Consider the following 10906-nt stretch of genomic DNA (forward strand, 5'->3'; position numbering starts at 1 on the left):
GACATGATGAAAAGATCAAATCTTCAAGTTGCAGGATGTAGTGAAAATATAGATGAGTAAAAAGAATTCCAAGTCAATGGCATAGACAAGATCTTCAACAATCTCATGCAATAAAACTTCTTCAAACTAAAGAAAGATACATTCATACTGATATAAGAAGCACTCACTCAGAACACAAACTTGACAAAACCAAAAAAGAAACTCCCTATGGAGTTTCATGGTTAAAATACTAAATATACATAACCAAAAAGGTGTATTGAAAGATGCAAAAGATCAATAATTCACATATAAAGAAAATTATATCAGAATAACAACTGATTTATCAGGGAAAAATGTGTAATCCAGAAGAACCTGGAACAATGAATTCCAAGGCCTAAATCACAATGAAGAGCAATGCATGCTAATATACCTGCTCAAACTCCTGGTTTCCCATGAAACTTCTTTACTTTCTCAGTTCCCTCAAATCCAATCTTCAGGGTTGCCCCGAAGCCTTTCATTCAACAGAATGCCAGGTTCAGCCCCACTTCCTCCAGTCCATACCTCCTGTGGATCCCACACACCATCTCTGCCTGGCCTCCCCTTTCCCCTTGGCACTCTGTCCCATCTCCAACTCAGGCAGATAGCCCCTGCTCAACCACAGGCCACACCTGCCAGGTATGATACTTTACATTTCTCAATTTCTCTGTTTCCACAGACCTAATCCTTGGGGTCACCACTAGCCTAAGGATGTAACAGAGGATCTCCACCCTGACCTTCCCTTGCTGTGGGATGGTCTGTATGTCAAATTACTCTGATTGGTCAATAAATAAAACACTGATTGGCCAGTGGCTAGGCAGGAAGTATAGGTGGGACTAACAGAGAGGAGAAAAGAAAGAACAGGAAGGCGGAAGGAGTCACTGCCAGCCGCTGCCATGACAAACAGCATGTGAAGATACCGGTAAGCCACGAGCCACGTGGCAAGGTATAGATTTATAGAAATGGATTAATTTAAGCTATAAGAACAGTTAGCAAGAAGCCTGCCACAGCCATACAGTTTGTAGGCAACATAAGTCTCATGTTTACTTGGTTGTGTCTGAGTGGCTGTGGGACTGGCAGGTGACAAAGATTTGTCCTGACTGTGGGCAAGGTGGGAATACTCTAGCTACATTCCCTTCTTCCAGCTTCTACTACCAGGAATAATATTTCCTGTGAACGTATCAGCCAAGCAGGGCAGTAAAACAGGAAACATGAAGCCAACAAACACTCTAGAAATTAAAAGAGAAAACAGAAACCAAGAAATAAAACACCTATCCAATAAAGACAAATCAGAAATTAGCGCCTAGACCTATAATCACCCCAAACCCAGGTGCCTAGATGTCAACATAAGAACACAATCAATAGCAACCAGGGCAATATGCCGTTACCAGAGCCCAACTATCCTAACACAACAGGTCCTGAACGTTCTAACATAGCTGAAGCATAAGAAAAAGACTTTAAAATAAACTATTTGTAGATGGCAAAGGTCCTTAAATAGGAAACAAATAAATCCCATAATGAAATCCAGGAAAACATGAACAAAAACATGGAAGAAATGAATAAACCCCTTAAAGAAAGCCAAGAAAAAAATAAGTAGTTGAAGAAAATAAATAAAACTATTCAAACCTGAAAATAGAAACAGAAGCAATAAAGAAAACATACACTTAGGGAATTCAAGATATGGAAAACTGAGGAATTCAAAAGATAACTAAAGAGGCAAGTTTCACCAATGTAATACAAGAGATAGAAGAAAGAATCTCTAGTATTGAGTATAGGATAGAAGAAATAGATGCTTCAGGCAAAGGAAAAGTTAAATCTAAAAAAATTTCTAACATGAAACATCCAGAAAATATTGGACACTATGAAAACACCAAATATTAGAATAATGAGAATAGAAGAAGAATAAACACAGCTCAAAGGCCCAGAAATATTTTCAATAAAATCATAGGAAAAAAATTTCCCAATCTAAAGGAGATGCCTATAAAGATACAAGAAGCATACAGAACACCAAATAGGTTGGACCAGAAAAGAAAGTCCCCTCACCACATAATACTCAAAAAAACTAAGCATACAGAATGGCATAAAGAATATTTAAAACTACAAGGAAAAAGACAAAGTTACACAAAAGGCAAACCTATTAGAATTATTTCTGACTTCTCAATGGAGACTCTATAAGCCAGAATAGCTTGGACAGACTTGTTGCAGACTCAGAGACAACAGATGCCAGGTCAGAATACTATACCTAACAAAACTTTCAATCACTATCTATGGAGGTGAATATGATATTCCTTGATAAAGTGAAATTTAAATACTATCTACATACCCAGCTCTATGAAGATGCTAGATGGAAAAATCCAAACCAACAATGTTAACTATACCCATGAAACCACACTAAATAAAATAATTTCACACCAGCAAAACCAAAAGAAGAAGAGCACAGACACACACACACACACACACACACACACACACACACACACACACAAACACACCACCACCAACAACAACAACCACCAACAACAAAAACAAACAACAAAATAACAGAAACTAGCAATCATTGGTCATTAAAATTTCTCAATATCAGTGGTATTAATCCTCCAATAAAAAGACACAGACTAGAGAGCACACTAGCACCTGATTGGACTAAGACGTAATTCTCTATCCTCATACTTGAATACCCCAGCCCCTAGTCATTGGGCCCAGGGGCTCAACCCTGTACCCCTACACCATCACCCATTGCAGTCCTAATTTCAGGCCAGTCGGCAGACAGGTCAGACTACCACCATGGCCCACCAGACCCTGTAACCCAAAAGGCCCACCTCCCCAAATCCAAATCATACTCTGAGACTGCAACTGTTCCCTGAGACAGAGCCCACCAGCACCTGATTGGTCTAAGATGTGAGTCTCTATCCTCATACCGAAACACCCCATAATTTCACACCAGCAGTGCATCTGCTCCCTGAGACAGAGCCCAGGAGCATAAATTGGACTAAGAGCTGCTCTCTGAGACAAAGCCCATCAGCACTGATTAGACCAAGAGCTCCCACTGGACCAAGAGTATCAAGCGAGGCTCCCTCTGACACACACACCGCTTGTACCAAGTGAAGAAAGAGATGGGTAGACGCCAGTGCAAAAATACAGTCAACTACATAAAAAACAATATGACTTCATCAGAACCTACATCAGCAAGACCTGAACATCCCAACACAGAAGAAACAGAACAAATCAACCTTAAAAATGACCATAAGAAGATGATAGAGATCATTAAAGAGCAAATGAAGAATTCCATTAAAGAATTCGAGGAAAAGTCAAACAAAAAATGGGAAGAAATCAGTAAATCCCTTAAAGAAAGCCAAGAGAAAACAATTAAACAAGTGTGGGAAACAGTTCAATATTTGAAAAATGAAATTGAGACAATAAAGAAGACATAAACTGAGGTAATGCTGGAAGTGAAAAACCTGAGTAAATGAACAGAAACTACAGATGCAAGCATAACCAACAGAATGCAAGAGATGGAAGAGCAGATCTCTGGTGCTGAAGATACAATAGAGGACATAGATTCATCAGTCACAGAAAACACTAAAGCTAATAACATCATGACCCAAAATGTCCAGAAAATTTAGGACACCATGAAAAGACCAAAACTGAGAATAATAGAGATAGAAGAAAGAAAAGATTGCCAACTCAAAGGCACAGAAAATATATTCAACAAAATCATAGAAGAAAACTTTTCCAACCTAAAGAAGGAAATGTCTATAAAGATACAAGATGGTTACAGAACACCAAATAGACTGCATCCAAAAAAAAGTCCCCTTGCCACATAATAATCAAACCACTAAATATACAGAATAAAGAAAAATATTTATTAAGAGCTACAAGGGGAAAAGTCCAAGTAATATATAAAGGCAGATCCATAAGAAAAGCACCTGACTTCTCAATGGAGACTCTAAAAGCCAGAAGGTCCTGGACAGATGTTATGCAGACACTAAGAGACCATGAATGCCAACCCAGACTATTATAACCAGCAAAACTTTCAATCAACATAGATGAAGTAAACAAAATATTCCATGATAAAACCAGATTTAAACAATATCTCTCCACAAATCCAGCCCTACAGAAAGCACTTGAAGGAAAAATCCAACCTAAGGAAGTTAGATACACCCATTAAAACACAGGCAATAGATAGTCCCACACCAACAAATACCAAAGAAGGGAAACATACAACACTACCAACAAAAATTAACAGGAATTAACAATCACTGGTCATTAACATCCATTAATATCAATGGTCTCAATTCACCTATAAAAAGACACAGGCTAACAGAATGGATATGAAAACAAGATCCATCCTTCTGCTGCATGCAAGAAACACACCTCAACTTCAAAGACAGACACTATCTCAGAATACAAGGCTGAGAAAAGATTTTCCAATCAAATGGATTTAAGAAGGGAGCTGGTGTAGCTATCCTAATACCAAACAAAATAGACTTCAAACTAAAATCAATCAAAAGAGATCAGGAAGGACATTACATATTTATCACAGGGAAAATCCGACAAGATGAAGTCTCAATTCTGAATATTTACGTCCCAAATACAAGGGCACCTACATTTGTAATAGAAACACTACTAAAGCTTAAATTGCACATCTACCCCATACACTAGTAGTGGGAGATTTCAACACCCCACTCTCACCCAAAGACATGTCTGCCAGACAGAACCTTAACAAAGAAATAAGGGACCTAACAGAAGTTATGATTCAGCGGCCCCGCGCCGAGTCCACCATCCCGCGCCAGCCCAGGCGAAGTGGGAATCGCGATCGCTCCGTGCCCGGCGCCGCGCCTGTAGTCCCTCCATCGCCCATGGCCACGCAGGTGCTGACCATGAGCGCCCGCCTGGGACCCGTGCCCTAGCCGCCGGCCACGCAGGACGAGCCGGTGTTCGCGCAGCTCAAGCCCGTGCTGGGCGCTGCGAACCCGGCCCGCGACGCGGCGCTCTTCCCCGGAGACGTTCTGAAACAAGCGCACCACCACCCCCCCCCCCCCCCCGCCTGAGCAGCCCGCGCCGCCGCTGGCCCCCAGCCCCGGGCTGCCCTAGGAGGAGCTGGTCCAGACAAGATGTGAAATGGAGAAGTATCTGACCCCTCAGCTCCCAGTTCCAATTCCAGAGCACAAGAAGTATAGACGAGACAGCGCCTCGGTGGTCGACCAGTTCTTCACTGACAGTGAGGGCCTACCTTACAGTATCAACATGAACGTCTTCCTCCCTGACATCACTCACCTGAGAACTGGCCTCTACAAATCCCAGAGACCATGAGTAACCCAGATCAAGACGGAACCTGTTACCATATTCAGCCACCAGAGCGAGACAACCGCCCCTCCTCCAGCCCCGACCCAGGCCCTCCCTGAGTTCATCAGCATATTCAGCTCCCACCAGACCACAGCTCCCGAGGTGAACAATACCTTCATCAAACAAGAACTTCCTACACCAGATATCCATATCTCGGCCCCTCCCCAGCAGGGCCACCTGTACCAGCTGCTGAACACACCAGATCTAGACATGCCCAGTTCCACAAACCAGACAGCAGTAATGGACACCCTTAACGTTTCTAGGTCGGCCGCCATGGCAGGCCTTAACACACACACTTCTGCTGTGCCGCAGACTGCGATGAAACAGTTCCAGGGCATGCCCCCTTGCACATACACCATGCCGAGTCAGTTTCTTCCACAGCAGGCCACTTACTTTCCCCCATCACCACCGAGCTCAGAGCCTGGACGTCCCGATAGACAAGCTGAGATGCTCCAGAATTTAACTCCACCTCTATCCTATGCTGCTACAATTGCTTCCAAACTGGCAATTCACAACCCGAATTTACCTGCCCCTCTGCCGGTTAACTCACCGAATATCCAACCTGTCAGATACAATAGAAGGAGTAACCCTGATCTGGAGAAAAGACGCATTCACTACTGCGATTATCCGGGCTGCACAAAAGTTTATACAAAGTCATCTCATTTAAAAGCTCACCTGAGGACTCATACAGGTGAGAAGCCTTACAAGTGCACCTGGGAGGGCTGTGACTGGAGGTTCGCGCAGGACGGATGAGCTGACCTGCCACTACAGGAAGCACACGGGCGCCAAGCCGTTCCAGTGCAGGGTATGCAACCGCAGCTTCTCGCGCTCCGACCACCTGGCGCTGCACATGAAGCGCCACCAGAACTGAGCACTGCCAACCGCCCGCCTGCCCGACGCCTCGCAGTCCACTCCGCCACCCTTTACACCGCAGATCTAACTTCGAGAGAGAGAGAGAGAGAGAGAGAGAGAGAGAGAGAGAGAGAGAGAGAGAGAGAGAGAGAGCGCAAAAGAACTGGAAATGTATATTTTGTATATTTGAGGCCACAGGGAATACATTGTATTGATACCAAAGTGTTTGGTTATTTGGAGAACCTGGAAGCTTGCTGTCATGCTCCCACCGCTGGCTTTAGTCCAGCAAACTTCGTCTCCAGACAGGCAGCCACATCTCAGTATGGGGAACCGGTGGGGGGCACACGGGTGCGAAGGCTGTTTCTATACAGACTGCACACGCAATCATTTGTGACATTTAGCATAAACAAACCAGTTGGCAGGCACCCGGACAGACTCTCAAGATTTTACTTGACGTGGACTCGTTTTTTTTTTTTTTTTCTCAAGATTAGATTATTTCCATAGCGGAGGTACACTGTCATGTACCTGGCAATTCACAAATAGCCATTGAACAAATGTGTTTTTTTTTTATATGAGTTGCCTATATTTGCTATTCAAAATTTTGTAAATATGCAAATCAGCTTTATAAGTTTATTACAAGTTTTTAAGGATTGTTTGGGGGGGAATCATACTTCTTTTGAAAATAACTATGAATACACTTAAAGTTAGAATTTGTGGTTAAGATACCTCTCAAAAAAGTTACCAAATCCATTTCTTTGGGGAGCGAATAATCATCCGAATGAGTAAAATGCAAATTTCACTCTGATTGAAATAAGATTGTTTATTTTAAACATGAAAGTTTTTTTATATGAATTTAAACTGAAGAGCTTAAAGATAAAGTTACAATACACGGACATTAAAGTTCTTACCATACATTAAACAGTATCATTTTTAAGTGGGGAAGGACTGGCTGTCATATATGTCCTTGTTGAACTTAGGACTCTGTTTTCACTTGTGGAAGCATTGAATTTCCGGTGCAGTGTTCTTGCACTGGGACGTGTTTGCTCATGCAGTACTGTTGGTTAAATGACAATTTATGTGGATTTTTGCACGTAATATCCAGTGAGACACAGTAATTTTATTGAAATTACAGTGCAGTGTAGTTAATCTGTTAAAACTGACTCGGTGTCTGCCTTTACTATCAGTGATATGTTGAAAGCTTACCAATATGCAATATCATAGGAATGTGATGTTGATGCTGTTAACCAAAGGGCAGAAATCAAGCAAAATGCCAAAAGCGGTCTTAATTGAAAATTTTAATTTTTGTTTTTAAAATATTGTTTATCATTATTTATTTTGTGGTAATACAAGTTTTTTTTAGAAAACAATTTTCATAACTTGATAAATTATAGTTTTGTTTGTTAGAAAAGTTGCTTCAACGTGTAAATAGGTGACAAACTGGTGTAAATAGTTTTGTAAGAGGCTTCCAGATGTTTATACATGGACACATCTACATCAAAAGCGTAAATGGGCTGCTGTTTTGCTTCTTTGTCCCTTATTTTTGTATTGTGGTCACTTCCTATGCAAATATCGGAGCAAGCAGCTATAGTTGTAGAATTTTTTGAGAGAATGAGATGTTTATATATTAATGACATTTTTTTTGGAAATAAAAGAGCCTAAAATATTTAAAAAAAAGAAGTTATGATTCAAATATACTTAATAGATATATACAGAATATCCCACCCTAACACAAAAGAATATTCCTTCTTTTCAGCACCCCATAGAACCTTCTCCAAAATCAACCACATGTTTGGTCACATAGCAAATCTCAACAAACACAAAAAAATTGAAGTAGCTTCCTGTATCATATCAGACCACCATGGCTTAAAGTTAGATTTCAACAACAACAAAAGTTACAGAACGCCTACAATCTCATGGAAATTGAATAATGCCCAATTAAATCACCAATGGATCAAGGGAGAAATTAAAGATTTCCTAGAATTCAATGAAAAAAATGTACAACATACCCAAACTTATGGGACACTGTGAAAGCAGTACTAAGAGGAAAATGGATAGCTCTAAATGCCCACATAAAGAAGTTGGAGCAATCCCACCCTAGTGATTTATCAGCACAACTGAAAGCTCTAGAACAAGAAGAAGCAAACTCACCCAGGAAAAACAGACACCAGGAAATAATCAAATTGAGAGCTGAAATCAATAAAATAGAAACAAAGAGAACAATAAAAAAATCAATGAAACAAAGAGTTCATTCTTTGAGAAAATCAACAAGATAGACAAGCCCTTATCCAAATTAACCAAAAAGGAGAGATAGAGTATCCAAATTAACAAAATCAGAAATGAAAAGGGAGACATAACAACAGACAATGAGGAAATCCAGAGAATCAAAAGGTCATACTTCAAAAACCTGTACTCCACAAAATTGGAAAATCTGAAAGAAATGGACCATTTTCTGGATAGGTACCACATACCAAAGTTAAATCAAGACCAGAAAAACTATTTAAATAGACCAATAACCCCTAAGGAAATAAAAACAGTCATTAAAAGTCTCCCAACCAAAAAAAGTCTAGGACCAGATAGTTTCAGCACAGAATTCTACCAGAGTTTCAAAAAAGAGCTAATACCAATGTTCTTAAAATTATTCCACACAATAGAAACAGAAGTAACATTACCAAACTCTTTTTATGAGGCTACAGTTACCCTGATACTCAAACCACAAAAAAAAAAAAAAAAAAATGCAGCAAAGAAAGAGAACTACAAACAAATCTCCCTCGTGAACATTGATTCAAAAATACTCAATAAAATACTGGCTAACCTAATCCAGAAACACATCAAAATATTATCCACCATGATCAAGTAGGCTTTATCCTAGGCATGCAAGGATGGTGCAACATACAAAAATCTGTCAATATAATACACCATATAAACAAACTGAAAGAAAAAAAAACACATGATCATCTCATTAGATGTTGAAAAAGCCTTAGACAAAAATCCAACACCCCTTCATGATGAAGGTTCTAGAGAGATCAGGAATACAAGGAACATTCCTAAACATAATAAAGGCAATTGACAGCAAGCTAAAAGCCAACATCAAATTAAATGGAGAGAAACTCAAAATGATTCCACTAGAATCAGGAACAAGACAAGGCTGTCCACTCTCCCCAAACTTATTCAACATAGTACTTGAAGTTCTAGCTAGAGCACTAAGACAACAAAAGGAAATCAAGGGGATACAAATTCGAAAGGAAGAAGTCAAACTTTCACTATTTGCATATGTTATGATAGTATATATAAGTGACCCCAAAAATTCTACCTGGGAACTCCTACAGCTAATAAACTCCTTCAGTAAGGTGGCAGGATACAAGATTAACTCAAAAAAATCAGTAGCCCTCCCATATACAAATGATAAATGGGCTGAGAAAGAAATCAGAGAAACATCACCCTTTACAATAGTCAGAAATAATATAAAATAATTTGTGGTAACCCTAACTAAGCAAGTGAAAAACCTGTATGGTAAGAACATTAAGTCTCTGGAGTAAGAAATTGAAGAAGATATCAGGAAATGGAAACATCTCCCATGCTCATGGATAGGTAGAATTAACAAAGTAAAAATGGCAATCTTGGGCTGGAGAAATGACTCAGAGTTTAAGAGCACTGGTTGTTCAGCTAGAGGTCCTGAGTTCAATTCCCAGCAACCACATGGTGGCTCACAACCATCCATAATGAGATCTGGTGCCCTCTTCTGGCCTGCAGGTGTATATGCAGACAGAACACTGTATAAATAATAAATAAATAAATCTTTTTTTAAAAAAAATGGCAATCTTACCAAAAGCAATCTACAGATTCTATGCAATCCTCATCAAAACCCCAACACAATTCTTCACAGACCTGGAAGGAACAATACTTAACTTTATATGGAAAAACAAAAAACCTAGGATAGCTAAAATAATCCTGTATAATAAAGCAACCTCTGGAGGCATCATGATCCCTAACCTCAAGCTCTACTACAGAGCAATAGTACTAAAAACAGCTTGGTACTGGCATAAAAACCGACATGTGGACCAATGGAATTGAAGACCCTAACATTAATCCAAACACCTATGAACATATGATTTTTGACAAAGAAGCCAAAACTGTACAATGGAAAAAAGAAAGCATCTTCAACAAATGGTGCTGGCATAACTGGATGTCAACATGTAGAAGATTGCAAATAGATCCATATCTGTCACCATGCACAAAACTCAAGTCCAAGTGGATCAAAGACCTCAACATAAATCCAGTTACACTGAAATTGATGGAAGAGAAAGTAGGAAGTAGTCTGGAACGCATTGGCACAGGAGACCACTTCCTAAATATAACACCACTGAGAGCAACAATTAATAAATGGGACCTCTTGAAACTGAGAAGCTTTTGTAGAGCAAAGGACACTGTCAATAAGACCAAACGACAGCCTACAGAATGGGAAAAGATCTTCACCAACCCCACATCTGACAGAGGGCTGATCTCCAAAATATATAAAGAACTCAAACAGCTAGACATCAAAATACTGAACAATCCAATTAAAAAATGGGCAGCAGAGCTTAACAGAGAATTCTCAACAGAAGAATCTCAAATGACTGAAAGGCATTTAAGGAATTGCTCAACACCCTTAGTCATCAGGGAAATTCAAATCAAAACAACTCTGAGATATCATCTT

The 10906-nt window shown here is 39.9% G+C and overlaps 1 pseudogene; it reads left to right on the forward strand.

Moving 5' to 3' along the window:
- Window positions 1-4874: 4874 nt before the first annotated feature.
- Window positions 4875-6305, forward strand: LOC114686235 (annotated as a pseudogene).
- The last annotated feature ends 4601 nt before the right edge of the window (window positions 6306-10906 follow it).

This window comes from Peromyscus leucopus, chromosome 7 (assembly GCF_004664715.2).
Source record: "Peromyscus leucopus breed LL Stock chromosome 7, UCI_PerLeu_2.1, whole genome shotgun sequence".
Taxonomy (NCBI): Eukaryota; Metazoa; Chordata; class Mammalia; order Rodentia; family Cricetidae; genus Peromyscus; species Peromyscus leucopus.